At 43.2% G+C, this 17,937-nt stretch overlaps 1 protein-coding gene across 1 annotated transcript in view; it reads left to right on the top strand.

Moving 5' to 3' along the window:
- The window catches only part of LOC128662621 (ADP-sugar pyrophosphatase), an 86,933-nt gene that overhangs the window by 40,647 nt on the left and 28,349 nt on the right, over window positions 1–17,937 (top strand). The gene's annotated exons all lie outside the window — the stretch shown is intronic.

Here is a 17,937-nt window from a genome sequence, read left to right as displayed (position 1 = left end):
GAAAAACAAAGCTTCTGGACTCTTGTCGGATACTTCATTCCGTTCCTCTTCCTTCCATAGCTCAGTGCATGGAAGTGATCGGGTTGATGGTGGCGGCGATGGACATAGTTCCTTTTGCGCGCATTCATCTAAGACCATTACAACTGTGCATGCTCAGTCAGTGGAATGGGGACTATACAGACTTGTCTCCGAAGATACAAGTAAATCAGAGGACCAGAGACTCACTCCGTTGGTGGCTGTCCCTGGACAATCTGTCTCAAGGGATGATGTTCCACAGACCAGAGTGGGTCATTGTCACGACCGACGCCAGTCTGATAGGCTGGGGCGCGGTCTGGGGATCCCTGAAAGCTCAGGGTCTTTGGTCTCGGGAAGAATCTCTTCTACCGATAAATATTCTGGAACTGAGAGCGATTTTCAATGCGCTCCAGGCCTGGCCCCAGCTTGCGAGGACCAGGTTCATACGGTTTCAATCAGACAACATGACGACTGTTGCGTACATCAACCATCAGGGGGGAACAAGGAGTTCCCTAGCGATGGAAGAAGTAACCAAAATTATTCTTTGGGCGGAGTCTCACTCCTGCCACCTGTCTGCTATCCACATCCCAGGAGTGGAAAATTGGGAAGCGGATTTTCTGAGTCGTCAGACATTGCATCCGGGGGAGTGGGAACTCCATCCGGAAATCTTTGCCCAAGTCACTCACCTGTGGGGCATTCCAGACATGGATCTGATGGCCTCTCGTCAGAACTTCAAAGTTCCTTGCTACGGGGCCAGATCCAGGGATCCCAAGGCGGCTCTAGTGGATGCACTAGTAGCACCTTGGACCTTCAAACTAGCTTATGTGTTCCCGCCATTTCCTCTCATCCCCAGGCTGATAGCCAGGATCAAGCAGGAGAGGGCGTCGGTGATCTTGATAGCTCCTGCGTGGCCACGCAGGACTTGGTATGCAGATCTGGTGAATATGTCATCGGCTCCACCTTGGAAGCTACCTTTGAGACGAGACCTTCTTGTTCAGGGTCCGTTCGAACATCCGAATCTGGTTTCACTCCAGCTGACTGCTTGGAGATTGAACGCTTGATTTTATCGAAGCGAGGATTCTCAGATTCTGTGATCGATACTCTTGTTCAGGCCAGAAAGCCTGTGACTAGAAAGATTTACCACAAAATTTGGAAAAAATATATCTGTTGGTGTGAATCTAAAGGATTCCCTTGGGACAAGGTTAAGATTCCTAGGATTCTATCCTTCCTTCAAGAAGGATTGGAAAAAGGATTATCTGCAAGTTCCCTGAAGGGACAGATTTCTGCCTTGTCGGTATTACTTCACAAAAAGCTGGCAGCTGTGCCAGATGTTCAAGCCTTTGTTCAGGCTCTGGTTAGAATCAAGCCTGTTTACAAACCTTTGACTCCTCCTTGGAGTCTCAATTTAGTTCTTTCAGTTCTTCAGGGGGTTCCGTTTGAACCCTTACATTCCGTTGATATTAAGTTATTATCTTGGAAAGTTTTGTTTTTAGTTGCGATTTCTTCTGCTAGAAGAGTCTCAGAATTATCTGCTCTGCAGTGTTCTCCTCCTTATCTGGTGTTCCATGCAGATAAGGTGGTTTTACGTACTAAACCTGGTTTTCTTCCAAAAGTTGTTTCTAACAAAAACATTAACCAGGAGATTATCGTACCTTCTCTGTGTCCAAAACCAGTTTCAAAGAAGGAACGTTTGTTGCACAATTTGGATGTTGTTCGCGCTCTAAAATTCTATTTAGATGCTACAAAGGATTTTAGACAAACATCTTCCTTGTTTGTTGTTTATTCAGGTAAAAGGAGAGGTCAAAAAGCAACTTCTACCTCTCTCTCTTTTTGGATTAAAAGCATCATCAGATTGGCTTACGAGACTGCCGGACGGCAGCCTCCCGAAAGAATCACAGCTCATTCCACTAGGGCTGTGGCTTCCACATGGGCCTTCAAGAACGAGGCTTCTGTTGATCAGATATGTAGGGCAGCGACTTGGTCTTCACTGCACACTTTTACCAAATTTTACAAGTTTGATACTTTTGCTTCTTCTGAGGCTATTTTTGGGAGAAAGGTTTTGCAAGCCGTGGTGCCTTCCATTTAGGTGACCTGATTTGCTCCCTCCCTTCATCCGTGTCCTAAAGCTTTGGTATTGGTTCCCACAAGTAAGGATGACGCCGTGGACCGGACACACCTATGTTGGAGAAAACAGAATTTATGTTTACCTGATAAATTTCTTTCTCCAACGGTGTGTCCGGTCCACGGCCCGCCCTGGTTTTTTTAATCAGGTCTGATATTTTATTTTCTTTAACTACAGTCACCACGGTACCATATGGTTTCTCCTATGCAAATATTCCTCCTTAACGTCGGTCGAATGACTGGGGTAGGCGGAGCCTAGGAGGGATCATGTGACCAGCTTTGCTGGGCTCTTTGCCATTTCCTGTTGGGGAAGAGAATATCCCACAAGTAAGGATGACGCCGTGGACCGGACACACCGTTGGAGAAAGAAATTTATCAGGTAAACATAAATTCTGTTTTTAAGTTTAAACTGGAGAACCTCCGGGTATTACTAGGGGAGGTTTTAGCGGCTCTGAATGATTGTAACACAGTTGCAATACCAGAGAAGATGTGTAGGTTGGATAAATATTTTGCGGTACCGGCGAGTACTGATGTTTTTCCTATACCTAAGAGACTTACTGAAATTGTTACTAAGGAGTGGGATAGACCCGGTGTGCCATTCTCACCCCCTCCAATATTTAGAAAAATGTTCCCAATAGACACCACCACACGGGACTTATGGCAAACGGTCCCTAAGGTGGAGGGAGCAGTTTCTACCTTAGCTAAGCGTACCACTATCCCGGTTGAGGATAGCTGTGCTTTTTCAGATCCAATGGATAAAAAACTAGAGGGTTACCTTAAGAAAATGTTTGTTCAACAAGGTTTTATATTGCAACCCCTTGCATGCATCGCGCCGGTCACGGCTGCTGCAGCATTCTGGATTGAATCTCTGGAAGAGAACATTAGTTCAGCTACGCTGGACGATATTACGGACAGGCTTAGAGTCCTTAAACTAGCTAATTCTTTCATTTCAGAAGCCGTAGTACATTTAACTAAGCTTACGGCTAAGAATTCAGGATTCGCCATTCAGGCACGCAGAGCACTGTGGCTAAAATCCTGGTCAGCTGATGTTACTTCTAAATCTAAATTGCTTAATATACCTTTCAAGGGGCAGACCTTATTCGGGCCCGGGTTGAAGGAGATTATCGCTGACATTACAGGAGGTAAAGGCCATGCCCTACCTCAGGACAAGGCCAAAGCTAAGACTAGACAGTCTAATTTTCGTTCCTTTCGTAATTTCAAAGCAGGAGCAGCATCAACTTCCTCTGCACCAAAACAGGAAGGAGCTGTTGCTCGCTACAGACAAGGCTGGAGACCTAATCAGTCCTGGAACAAGGGCAAGCAGGCCAGGAAACCTGCTGCTTGCCCCTAAGACAGCATGAATCGAGGGCCCCCGATCCGGGACCGGATCTGGTGGGGGGCAGACTTTCTCTCTTCGCCCAGGCTTGGGCAAGAGATGTTCAGGATCCCTGGGCGCTAGAGATCATATCTCAGGGATACCTTCTGGACTTCAAATCTTCTCCCCCAAGAGGGAGATTTCATCTGTCAAGGTTGTCAACAAACCAGATAAAGAAAGAAGCGTTTCTACGCTGCGTACAAGATCTTTTATTAATGGGAGTGATCCATCCGGTTCCGCGGTCGGAACAAGGACAAGGGTTTTACTCAAATCTGTTTGTAGTTCCCAAAAAAGAGGGAACTTTCAGGCCAATCTTGGATTTAAAGATCCTAAACAAATTCCTAAGAGTTCCATCGTTCAAAATGGAAACTATTCGGACAATTTTACCCATGATCCAAAGAGGTCAGTACATGACCACAGTGGATTTAAAGGATGCTTACCTTCACATACCGATTCACAAAGATCATTACCGGTATCTAAGGTTTGCCTTTCTAGACAAGCATTACCAGTTTGTAGCTCTTCCATTCGGATTGGCTACGGCTCCAAGAATCTTCACAAAGGTTCTGGGTACTCTTCTAGCGGTTCTAAGACCGCGAGGAATTTCGGTAGCTCCATACCTGGACGACATTCTGATTCAAGCTCCAAGCTTTCAAACTGCCAAGTCTCATACAGAGTTAGTACTGGCATTTCTAAGGTCGCATGGATGGAAGGTGAACGAAAAGAAGAGCTCTCTCTTTCCACTCACAAGAGTTCCTTTCTTGGGGACTCTGATAGATTCTGTAGAAATGAAGATTTACCTGACAGAAGACAGGTTAACAAAGCTTCAAAATGCATGCCGTGCCCTTCATTCCATTCAACACCCGTCAGTAGCTCAATGCATGGAGGTGATCGGCTTAATGGTAGCGGCAATGGACATAGTACCTTTTGCTCGCCTACATCTCAGACCTCTGCAATTGTGCATGCTAAGTCAGTGGAATGGGGATTACTCAGATTTGTCCCCTACTCTGAACCTGGATCAAGAGACCAGAAATTCTCTTCTATGGTGGCTTTTTCGGCCACATCTGTCCAGGGGGATGCCATTCAGCAGGCCGGACTGGACAATTGTAACAAGACGCCAGCCTACTAGGTTGGGGCGCTGTCTGGAATTCTCTGAAGACTCAGGGATTATGGAATCAGGAGGAGAGCCTCCTTCCAATAAACATTCTGGAATTGAGAGCAGTTCTCAATGCCCTTCTGGCTTGGCCCCAGTTATCAACTCGGGGGTTCATCAGGTTTCAGTCGGACAACATCACGACTGTGGCTTACATCAACCATCAGGGAGGGACAAGAAGCTCCCTAGCAATGATGGAAGTATCAAAGATAATTCGCTGGGCAGAGTCTCACTCGTGCCACCTGTCAGCAATCCACATCCCGGGAGTGGAGAACTGGGAGGCGGATTTCTTGAGTCGTCAGACTTTTCATCCGGGAGAGTGGGAACTTCATCCGGAGGTCTTTGCCCAAATACTTCGACGTTGGGGCAAACCACAAATAGATCTCATGGCGTCTCGTCAGATAGATGCCTTGACAGCACCATGGACCTTCAGGATGGCTTATGTGTTTCCACCCTTCCCGATGCTTCCTCGATTGATTGCCAGAATCAAACAGGAGAGAGCATCAGTGATTCTAATAGCACCTGCATGGCCACGCAGGACTTGGTATGCAGATCTAGTGGACATGTCATCCTGTCCGCCTTGGTCTCTACCTCTAAGACAGGACCTTCTGATTCAGGGTCCATTCAAATATCAAAACCTAACTTCTCTGAAGCTGACTGCTTGGAAATTGAACGCTTGATCTTATCAAAGCGTGGTTTTTCTGAGTCAGTTATTGATACCTTAATACAGGCTAGGAAGCCTGTTACTAGAAGGATTTACCATAAAATATGGCGTAAATACTTATACTGGTGCGAATCCAAAGGTTACTCTTGGAGTAAGGTTAGGATTCCTAGGATATTGTCTTTTCTACAAGAAGGTTTAGATAAGGGTTTATCGGCTAGTTCTTTAAAGGGACAGATCTCAGCTCTGTCCATTTTGTTGCACAAGTGTCTGTCAGAAAATCCAGACGTCCAGGCTTTTTGTCAAGCTTTAGCTAGGATCAAGCCTGTGTTTAAAACTGTTGCTCCACCATGGAGTTTAAACCTGGTTCTTAACGTTTTACAAGGAGTTCCGTTTGAACCCCTTCATTCCATTGACATTAAACTGTTATCTTGGAAAGTTCTATTTTTAATGGCTATTTCTTCGGCTCGGAGAGTCTCTGAGTTATCAGCTCTACATTGTGATTCTCCTTATTTGATTTTTCATTCGGATAAGGTAGTTCTGCGTACAAAACCTGGGTTCTTACCTAAGGTAGTCACTAACAGGAATATCAATCAAGAGATCGTTGTTCCTTCCTTGTGTCCGAATCCTTCTTCAAAGAAGGAACGTCTTCTGCACAATCTGGATGTAGTTCGTGCCCTCAAGTTCTATTTGCAGGCAACTAAGGAATTTCGACAAACGTCTTCCCTGTTTGTCGTGTACTCTGGGCAGAGGAGAGGTCAAAAGGCTTCGGCTACTTCTCTCTCCTTCTGGCTTCGTAGTATAATTTGTTTAGCCTATGAGACTGCTGGACAGCAGCCTCCTGAAAGAATTACAGCTCATTCTACTAGAGCTGTGGCTTCCACTTGGGCCTTTAAGAATGAGGCCTCTGTTGAACAGATTTGCAAGGCTGCAACTTGGTCTTCGCTCCATACTTTTTCCAAATTTTACAAATTTGACACTTTTGCTTCTTCGGAGGCTATTTTTGGGAGAAAGGTTCTTCAGGCAGTGGTTCCTTCTGTATAATGAGCCTGCCTAGCCCTCCCGTCATCCGTGTACTTTTGCTTTGGTATTGGTATCCCAGAAGTAATGATGACCCGTGGACTGATCACACATAACAGAAGAAAACATAATTTATGCTTACCTGATAAATTCCTTTCTTCTGTTGTGTGATCAGTCCACGGCCCGCCCTGTTTTTTTAAGGCAGGCAAATATTTTCTAAAATTATACTACAGTCACCTCTTCACCCTTGGTTTCTCCTTTCTCGTTGGTCCTTGGTCGAATGACTGGGAGTGACGTAGAGGGGAGGAGCTATATGCAGCTCTGCTGGGTGAATCCTCTTGCATTTCCTGTTGGGGAGGAGTTATATCCCAGAAGTAATGATGACCCGTGGACTGATCACACAACAGAAGAAAGGAATTTATCAGGTAAGCATAAATTATGTTTTTTCTTTTACATTTTGCAAGATGTCTCAATCTGATCCTGTCTCAGAAGCTACTGTAGGAACCATGCTGCATGAACACAGTTCTACCAAAGCTAAGTGTATCTGTTGTAAGATAGCTGAGATTATATCTCCGGCTGTAGTATGTTACAGTTGTCATGATAAGCTTTTGCATGGCGAAAATGTTTCTATTAGTACTAGTACAGTATCTGTTGTTCCCTCAACATCTAATGTACATGATATTTCTGTTGATATAAAAAAAATTATATTGCTGATGTAATACAGAAGGCTATGTCTGCTATTCCGCCTTGTAATAAACGTAAAAGATCTTTTAAAACGACTTTTAAAACTTTTTAAAAAACTGATCATTTTTGTAATGACTGATAACATACTGAAATATTCTCCTCTGATGAGGATCTCTCTGGCTCAGAAGATCCCACTTCAGACATTGACATTGATAAAGCAACTTATGTTTTTAAGATTGACTATATTCGTTCTTGTTGAAAGAAGTGTTGGTTACTTTGGATATTGAGGAGTCTGGTCCTCTTGATAACAAATCCCAGTAAACGTTTAAATTCTATTTATTAACCTCCTGTGATTACTCCTGAGGTTTTCCCTGTTCCTGATGCTAATTCTGATGTGATTGCTAAGGAATGGACTAAGCCTGGTGCTTCTTTTGTTCCTCCTTCTAGGTTTAACCCCTTAAGGACAAGGCCATTTTTCAATTTCTTTCCCTTAAGGACCAGGGCTATTTTTACATTTCTGCGGTGTTTGTGTTTAGCTGTAATTTTCCACTTACTCATTTACTGTACCCACACATATTATATACCGTTTTTCTCGCCACTAAATGGACTTTCTAAAGATACCATTATTTTCATCATATCTTATAATTTACTATTAAAAATATTATAAAATATGAGGAAAAAATGGAAAAAAACACACTTTTTCTAACTTTGACCCCCAAAATCTGTTGCACATCTACAACCACCAAAAAACAACCATGCTAAATAGTTTCTAAATTTTGTCCTGAGTTTAGAAATACCCAATGTTTACATGTTCTTTGCTTTTTTTGCAAGTTATAGGGCAATAAATACAAGTAGCACTTTGCTATTTCAAAACCACTTTTTTTCAAAATGAGCGCTAGTTACATTGGAACCCTGATATCTGTCAGGAATACCTGAATATCCCTTGACATGTATATATATTTTTTTAGAAGACATTCCAAAGTATTGATCTAGGCCCATTTTGGTATATTTCATGCCACCATTTCACCGCCATATGCGATCAAATAAAAAAAGTTGTTCACTTTTTCACAAACTTTTTAGGTTTCTCACAGAAATTATTTACAAACAACTTGTGCAATTATGGCATAAATGGTTGTAAATGCTTTAATGGGATCCCCTTTGTTCAGAAATAGCAGACGTATATGGCTTTGGCGTTGCTTTTTGGTAATTAGAAGGCTGCTAAATGCCACTGCGCACCACACGTGTTTTATGCCCAGCAGTGAAGGGGTTAATTAGAGAGCATGTAGGGAGCTTGTAGAGTTAATTTTAGCTTTAGTGTAGTGTAGTAGACAACCCAAAGTATTGATCTAGGCCCATTTTGGTATATTTAATGCCACCATTTCACCGCCAAATGCGATCAAATTTAAAAAAAAACGTAAATTTTTTCGCAATTTTAGGTTTCTCACTGAAATTATTTACAAACAGCTTGTGCAATTATGGCACAAATGGTTGTAAATGCTTCTATGGGATCCCCTTTCTTCAGAAATAGCAGACATATATGGCTTTGGCGATGCTTTTTGGTAATTTGAAGGCTGCTAAATGCCGCTGCACATCACACGTGTATTATGTCTAGCAGTGAAGGGGTTAATTAGGGATCTTGTAGGGAGCTTGCAGGGTTAATTTTAGCTTTAGTGTAGAGATCAGCCTTCCACCCAACACATCAGACCCCCTGATCCCTCCCAAACAGCTCTCTTCCCTCCCCCACCCCACAATTGTCCCCGCCATCTTAAGTACTGGCAGAAAGTCTGCCAGTACTAAAATAAGTTATCTTTTTTTAAAAAAATGTAGCCTATTTACATATGCTGCTGTGTAGGATCCCCCTTAGCCCCAAACCTCCCTGATCCCTCCCCCTCTACATTATTGGGATCCCTCTTGGGTACTGACAGCTGTCTGCCAGTACCCAGTTTACAAAAAATAAAACATTTTTATTTTTCCCCCCACTTTTCTGTAGTGTAGCTTCCCTCCCCCCCCAAGACTAAACCCTCCCAGATCACTTTGATTATTTAGATTAAATTTTGTATACCTCCCTCTAAATTTAAACAAACTCTGTTCCATAGTGTAATGGTTCCCACCCGCTCCCTCCCCGTGCACGCGCCCCCCTCCCCCGTGTACGCGTGCGCCCCCCCCCCAGCGATGCCGCCCACCTCTGCACTCCGTAATCCATCGATGGCCGTCCACCTGCCTCCCACGTCCGCTCCCACCCTCCAACGATTGCAGCCATCGATGTCCGGTGCAGAGAGGGCCACAGAGTGGCTCTCTCTGCATCGGATGGGGTAAAATGTTATTGCAGTGATGCCTCGATATCGAGGCATCACTGCAATAACCTGGAAAGCGGCTGGAAGCGATCAGGATCGCTTCCAGCTGCTTTCAACCCCAACGTCGTACAGAGTACGTCGCTGGTCTTTGGTCTTGGTCAAGATGTATCCTGTATGAAGTATGTCGTTAAGGGGTAAAAAAGTTGTACCCTTTGCCAGTGGCTAAATTTAGTGTTTTGGGAAAAAGTCCCTAAGGTTGATGGGGCTATTTCTACTCTTGCCAAGTGTACTACTATTCCTATGGAAGATAGTACTTCTTTTAAGGATCCTTTAGATAGGAAAATTGAATCTTATCTAAGGAAAGCTTATTTACATTTTGGCTATATTCTCAGGCCTGCCATTTCTATGGCTGATGTTGCGGCTGCATCAACTTTTTAGTTGGATAGCTTAGCACAACAGGAAACAGATCCTGATTTGTCTAGCATTGTTAGTTTGCTTCAACATGCTAATCATTTTATCTGTGATGCTATTTTTGATATCATCAAGATTGATGTTAAATCTATGTCTTTAGCTATTTTAGCTAGAAGAGCTTTATGGCTCAAATCATGGAATGCTGACATAGTATCTAAATCTAGATTACTATCTCTATCATTCCAGGGTAATAAGTTATTTGATTCTCAGTTGGATTCTATTATTTCCACTATTACTGGGGGAAAGGGAGTTTTTTTGGCCCCAAAATAAAAAATCTAAGGGTAAATCTAAAGCTTCTTATCGTTTTCGTTCCTTTGGTCAGAATAGAGAACAGAAAACCACTCCTTCTCCTAAGGACTCTGGTTCCAATTGGAAGCCATCTTCGAGTTTGAATAAATCCAAGCCTTATAAGAAACCAAAGCCAGCCCCCAAGACTGCATGCAGGTGCGGCCCTCAATACAGTTCTTCTGGTGGGGGGCAGATTGAAATTATTTCAAGACATTTGGGCAGATTCCGTTCAGAATAATTGGATTCAGAACATTGTCTCTCAGGGGTATCGAATAGGTTTCAGAATAAGAACTCCTGTGAGAAGAAATTTTTTTTCTCTCACGTTCCAACAAATTCTGTGAAAGCTCATACCTTTCTGAAGTGTGTTTCAGATCTGGAGCTTTCAGGGGTAATTGTACTAGTTCCACTTCTGGAACAGGTTCTGGGTTTTTATTCAAATCTATTCATTGTCCCAAATAAGTAAAATTCATTCAGACCAGTTCTGGATCTGAAGTTTTTGAATCATTTTGTAAGGGTCCCAACTTTCAAGATGGTGACTATAAGGACTATTCTGCCCTTTGTTCAGCAAGGTCATTACATGTCCACAATAGACTTACAGGATGCATATCTTCACATTCCGATTCACCCAGACCACTATCGGTTTCTGAGATTCTCTTTTCTAGACAAGCATTACCAATTTGTCTTCCATTTGACCTAGCGACAGCTGCAAGAATCTTTTCAAAGGTTCTCGGTGCCCTACTCTATGTAATCAGAGAGCAGGGTATTGCGGTGTTTCCTTATTTGGACGCTATCTTGGTACTGGCTCAATCTTTTCATTTAGCAGAATCTCATACAAATCAACTAGTGTTGTTTCTTCAAAGACATGGTTGGAGGATCAATTTACCAGAGAGTTTCTTGATTCCTCAGACAAGGGTCACCTTTTTAGGTTTCCAGATAGATTCAGTGTCCATGACTCTGTCCTTATCAGACAAGACGTTTGAAGTTGGTTTCAATCTGTCTAAACCTTCAGTCTCGATCATTCCCTTCAGTGGCTATGTGCATGGAAGTTTTAGTTCTCATGACTGTAGCATCGGATGTGATCCCCTTTGCCCGTTTTCATATGAGATCTCTGCAGCTTTGCATGCTGAATAAATGGTGCAGGGATTATACTCGGATATCACAATTGATATTCTTAAAACCCAACACTCAGCTCTCTAACTTGGTGGTAAGACCATTATCGTATTGTTCAAGGGGCCTCTTGTTCGTCCTTCCTGGACTGTAGTCTCTACAGATGCAAGTCTTTCAGGTTGGGGAGCTGTCTCGGGGTCTCGGACAGCACAAGAGGTTTGGAATCCTCAAGAGGCGAGGTTTCCAATCTATTTTATTAATCCGTGCTATTTTCAGGTCTCTTCAGGCTTGGCCTCCATTAAAGAGAGAACCATTCATTCGTTTTCAGACAGACATTATCACAACTGTGGCATATATCAATCATCAGGGTGGGACTTGCAGTCCTTTAGCTATGAAAGAAGTATCTCGGATACTTTCTTGGGCGAAATCAAACTCCTGTCTAATTTCTGTTTCTATCCCAGGTGTAGACAAATGGGAAGCGGATTATTTGAGCCGTCAGACTTTACATCCGGGGCAGTGGTCTCTTCATCCATATGTATTTTGTCAGATTGTACAGATGTGGGGTCTTCCAGAAATAGATCTGAAGGCTTCCCATCTAAACAAGAAACTTCCCAGGACTTTTCCAGGTCCAGGGATCCTCAGGCCGGAGATGGTGAATGCGTTAGCAGTTCCTTGGTTTTACCAACCTGCTTATATTTGTTTCCGCATCTAGTTCTTCCAAGGGTGATCTCCAAGATCATAATGGAACAATTGCATGTGTTTTTGATAGCACCAGCATGGCCTCACAGATTTTGGTTTGCGGATCTTGTCCAGATGTCAAGTTGCCAACCTTGGAAACTTCCTTTAAGACCAGACCTGTCTCAAGGGCCGTTTTTCCATCAGGATCTCAAATCGATAAATTTGAAGGTATGGAAATTGAACGCTTAGTGCTTAGTCATAGAGGTTTCTCTGACTCCGTGATTAATACTATGCTACAGGCTTGTAAGTCTGTTTTAAGGAAGATTTATCATCGGGTTTGTAAAACCTATTTCTCTTGTTAAGTGTATCCAGTCCACGGATCATCCATTACTTATGGGATATTAACTCCTCCCCAACAGGAAGTGCAAGAGGATTCATCCAGCAGAGCTGCTATATAGCTCCTCCCCTAACTGCCATTACCAGTCATTCTCTTGCACCCAACGAATAGATAGGATGTGTGAGAGGACTGTGGTGATTATACTTAGTTTCATACCTTCAATCAAAAGTTTGTTATTTTATAATAGCACCGGAGTGTGTTATTCCTTCTCTGGTAGAATTTGAAGAAGAATCTACCTGAGTTTTTCTATGATTTTAGCCGCAGTAGTTAAGATCATATTGCTGTTTCTCGGCCATCTGAGGAGAGGTAAACTTCAGATCAGGGGACAGCGGGCAGATTAATCTGCAAAGAGGTATGTAGCAGCTTATTATTTTCTGACAATGGAATTGATGAGAAAATTCTGCCATACCGATATAATGTAAACTCAGCCTTAAATGCAGTAGCAGCAACTGGTATCAGGCTGTCATGTATGTATATTTTACACTTCAGTATTCTGGGGAATGGCACTTCACTGGAATTATACTGTATGCATAAAACTTTAGCCTAATTTGCAGGGACTAGCAACAGGCTTTTTAATAACACTTTTTTGCTGGCATGTAAAATCGTTTAATTTTCTTAGGTACTGGGTGAAAAAATGTTTTGGGCACTATTTTTTTCCACTTGGCAGTCGTTTTATTTAATTTATGACAGTTTACTGATCTCTCTCACTGTTATGTGTGAGGGGGAGGGGCCTTTTTTGGTGCTTTTGCTACGCATCAAAAAATTCAGTCAGAAGTTTGTCTTCCCTGCATGATCCGGTTCATCTCTACAGAACTCAGGGGTCTTCAAAACTTGTTTTGAGGGAGGTAATCACTCACAGCAGAGCTGTGAGATTGTAGTTGACTGTGATAAAAAAAAACGTTTATTTCTGTATTTTTTTTTTTTTTTTTTTTTCTGCTATCAGGGTTAGTTATCCTTTGCTAATGGGAGCAATCCTTTGCTAAAATTGTGTTTTTTACAAAGATTTGATGCTATAACTTTTCAGTTTATTAATTTTCAACTGTCATAACTTTTTCTGTGCTTCTTATAGGCACAGTATGTTTTCATATTATAGTAAATTACTTGAAAAGTATTTCCAAGTTGCTAGTTTATTTGCTAGTGTGTTAAACATGTCTGATTCAGAGGAAGATATCTGTGCTATATGTGCTAAAGCCAAAGTGGAGCCCAATAGAAATTTATGTACTAACTGTATTGATGCTACTTTAAATAAAAGTCAATCTGTACAAATTGAACATATTTCACCAAACAACGAGGGGAGAGTTATGCCGACTAACTCGCCTCACGTGTCAGTACCTGCATCTCCCGCTCAGGAGGTGCGTGATATTGTAGCGCCGAGTACATCTGGGCGGCCATTACAAATCACATTACAGGATATGGCTACTGTTATGACTGAAGTTTTGGCTAAATTACCAGAACTAAGAGGTAAGCGTGATCACTCTGGGGTGAGAACAGAGTGCGCTGATAATATTAGGGCCATGTCAGACACTGCGTCACAATTTGCAGAACATGAGGACGGAGAGCTTCATTCTGCGGGTGACGGTTCTGATCCAAACAAACTGGATTCAGATATTTCAAATTTTAAATTTAAGCTGGAAAACCTCCGTGTATTACTAGGGGAGGTGTTAGCGGCTCTGAATGATTGTAACACAGTTGCAATACCAGAGAAAATGTGTAGGTTGGATAAATATTTTGCGGTACCGGCGAGTACTGACGTTTTTCCTATACCTAAGAGACTTACTGAAATTGTTACTAAGGAGTGGGATAGACCCGGTGTGCCGTTCTCACCCCCTCCGATACTTAGAAAGATGTTTCCAATAGACGCCACCACACGGGACTTATGGCAAACGGTCCCTAAGGTGGAGAGAGCAGTTTCTACTTTAGCTAAGCGTACCACTATCCCGGTGGAGGATAGCTGTGCCTTTTCAGATCCAATGGATAAAAAGTTAGAGGGTTACCTTAAGAAAATGTTTGTTCAACAAGGTTTTATATTGCAACCTCTTGCATGCATTGCGCCTGTCACGGCTGCAGCAGCATTTTGGTTTGAGTCTCTGGAAGAGACACTTGAATCAGCTCCATTAGATGAGATTACACACAAGCTTAAAGCCCTTAAGTTAGCTAACTCATTTATTTCAGATGCCGTAGTACATTTAACTAAACTTACGGCTAAGAATTCTGGATTCGCCATTCAGGCACGCAGAGCACTGTGGCTAAAATCCTGGTCAGCTGACGTTACTTCTAAATCTAAATTGCTTAATATACCTTTCAAAGGGCAGACCTTATTCGGGCCCGGGTTGAAAGAAATTATCGCTGACATTACAGGAGGTAAAGGCCATGCCCTGCCTCAAGACAGAGCCAAACCTAAGGCTAGACAGTCTAATTTTCGTTCCTTTCGTAATTTCAAAGCAGGAGCAGCATCAACTTCCTCTGCACCAAAACAGGAAGGAGCTGTTGCTCGCTACAGACAAGGCTGGAGACCTAACCAGTCCTGGAACAAGGGCAAGCAGGCCAGGAAACCTGCTGCTGCCCCTAAGACAGCATGAATCGAGGGCCCCCGATCCGGGAACGGATCTAGTGGGGGGCAGACTTTCTCTCTTCGCCCAGGCTTGGGCAAGAGATGTCCAGGATCCCTGGGCGTTAGAGATCATATCTCAGGGATACCTTCTAGACTTCAAATTCTCTCCCCCAAGAGGGAGATTTCATCTGTCAAGGTTGTCAACAAACCAAATAAAGAAAGAGGCGTTTCTACGCTGCGTACAAGATCTTTTATTAATGGAAGTGATCCATCCGGTTCCGCGGTCGGAACAAGGACAAGGGTTTTACTCAAATCTGTTTGTGGTTCCCAAAAAAGAGGGAACTTTCAGGCCAATCTTGGATTTAAAGATCCTAAACAAATTCCTAAGAGTTCCATCATTCAAAATGGAAACTATTCGGACAATTTTACCCATGATCCAAAAGGGTCAGTACATGACCACAGTGGATTTAAAGGATGCTTACCTTCACATACCGATTCACAAAGATCATTACCGGTATCTAAGGTTTGCCTTTCTAGACAGGCATTACCAGTTTGTAGCTCTTCCATTCGGATTGGCTACGGCTCCGAGAATCTTCACAAAGGTTCTGGGTGCTCTTCTGGCGGTACTAAGACCGCGAGGAATTGCGGTAGCTCCGTACCTAGACGACATTCTGATACAAGCTTCAAGCTTTCAAACTGCCAAGTCTCATACAGAGTTAGTACTGGCATTTCTAAGGTCGCATGGATGGAAGGTGAACGAAAAGAAGAGTTCTCTCTTTCCACTCACAAGAGTTCCCTTCTTGGGGACTCTTATAGATTCTGTAGAAATGAAGATTTACCTGACAGAAGACAGGTTAACAAAGCTTCAAAATGCATGCCGTGTCCTTCATTCCATTCAACACCCGTCAGTAGCTCAATGCATGGAGGTGATCGGCTTAATGGTAGCAGCAATGGACATAGTACCCTTTGCACGCCTACATCTCAGACCGCTGCAATTGTGCATGCTAAGTCAGTGGAATGGGGATTACTCAGACTTGTCCCCTACTCTGAATCTGGATCAAGAGACCAGAAATTCTCTTCTATGGTGGCTTTCTCGGCCACATCTGTCCAGGGGGATGCCATTCAGCAGGCCGGACTGGACAATTGTAACAACAGACGCCAGCCTACTAGGTTGGGGCGCTGTCTGGAATTCTCTGAAGGCTCAGGGACAATGGAATCAGGAGGAGAGTCTCCTACCAATAAACATTCTGGAATTGAGAGCAGTTCTCAATGCCCTTCTGGCTTGGCCCCAGTTAACAACTCGGGGGTTCATCAGGTTTCAGTCGGACAACATCACGACTGTAGCTTACATCAACCATCAGGGAGGGACAAGAAGCTCCCTAGCAATGATGGAAGTATCAAAGATAATTCGCTGGGCAGAGTCTCACTCTTGCCACCTGTCAGCAATCCACATCCCGGGAGTGGAGAACTGGGAGGCGGATTTCTTAAGTCGTCAGACTTTTCATCCGGGGGAGTGGGAACTTCATCCGGAGGTCTTTGCCCAAATACTTCGACGTTGGGGCAAACCAGAGATAGATCTCATGGCGTCTCGACAGAACGCCAAGCTTCCTCGTTACGGGTCCAGATCCGGGAGCGGTTCTGATAGATGCTTTGACAGCACCTTGGACCTTCGGGATGGCTTATGTGTTTCCACCCTTCCCGATGCTTCCTCGATTGATTGCCAGAATCAAACAGGAGAGAGCATCAGTGATTCTAATAGCGCCTGCATGGCCACGCAGGACTTGGTATGCAGATCTAGTGGACATGTCATCCTGTCCACCTTGGTCGCTACCTCTGAAACAGGACCTTCTGATCCAGGGTCCCTTCAAACATCAAAATCTAATTTCTCTGAAGCTGACTGCTTGGAAATTGAACGCTTGATTTTATCAAAACGTGGTTTTTCTGAGTCAGTTATTGATACCTTAATACAGGCTAGGAAGCCTGTTACCAGAAAGATTTACCATAAGATATGGCGCAAATACTTATATTGGTGCGAATCCAAGAGTTACTCATGGAGTAAGGTTAGGATTCCGAGGATATTGTCTTTTCTACAAGAAGGTTTAGAAAAAGGTTTATCCGCTAGTTCCTTAAAGGGACAGATTTCAGCTCTGTCCATTCTTTTACACAAACGTCTGTCAGAAGTTCCTGACGTTCAAGCTTTTTGTCAGGCTTTAGCTAGGATCAAGCCTGTGTTTAAAACTGTTGCTCCACCATGGAGTTTGAACTTAGTTCTTAATGTTTTACAGGGGGTTCCGTTTGAACCCCTTCATTCCATTGATATCAAGTTGTTATCTTGGAAAGTTCTGTTTTTAATGGCGATTTCCTCGGCTCGAAGAGTCTCTGAGTTATCTGCCTTACATTGTGATTCTCCTTATCTGATTTTTCATTCAGACAAGGTAGTTCTGCGTACTAAACCTGGGTTCCTACCTAAGGTGGTCACTAACAGGAATATCAATCAAGAGATTGTGGTTCCATCTTTGTGTCCTAATCCTTCTTCGAAAAAGGAACGTCTGCTACACAATCTAGATGTAGTCCGTGCCCTGAAATTTTATCTACAGGCAACTAAGGATTTTCGACAAACGTCTTCCCTGTTTGTCGTTTATTCTGGTCAGAGGAGAGGTCAAAAAGCTTCGGCTACCTCTCTCTCCTTTTGGCTTCGTAGCATAATACGGTTAGCCTATGAGACTGCTGGACAGCAGCCTCCTGAAAGAATTACAGCACATTCTACTAGAGCTGTGGCTTCCACTTGGGCCTTTAAGAATGAGGCTTCTGTTGAACAGATTTGCAAGGCTGCAACTTGGTCTTCTCTTCATACTTTTTACAAATTTTACAAATTTGACACTTTTGCTTCTTCGGAGGCTGTTTTTGGGAGAAAGGTTCTTCAGGCAGTGGTTCCTTCCGTATAAAGAGCCTGCCTGTCCCTCCCGTCATCCGTGTACTTTAGCTTTGGTATTGGTATCCCATAAGTAATGGATGATCCGTGGACTGATACACTTAACAAGAGAAAACATAATTTATGCTTACCTGATAAATTTGTTTCTCTTGTAGTGTATCCAGTCCACGGCCCGCCCTGTCACTTTAAGGCA

Source organism: Bombina bombina, chromosome 6, assembly GCF_027579735.1.
Source record: "Bombina bombina isolate aBomBom1 chromosome 6, aBomBom1.pri, whole genome shotgun sequence".
NCBI classification, from domain to species: domain Eukaryota; kingdom Metazoa; phylum Chordata; class Amphibia; order Anura; family Bombinatoridae; genus Bombina; species Bombina bombina.
Note: the sequence above shows the minus strand (reverse complement) of the source record. Positions and strands in the feature narration are given on the sequence as shown.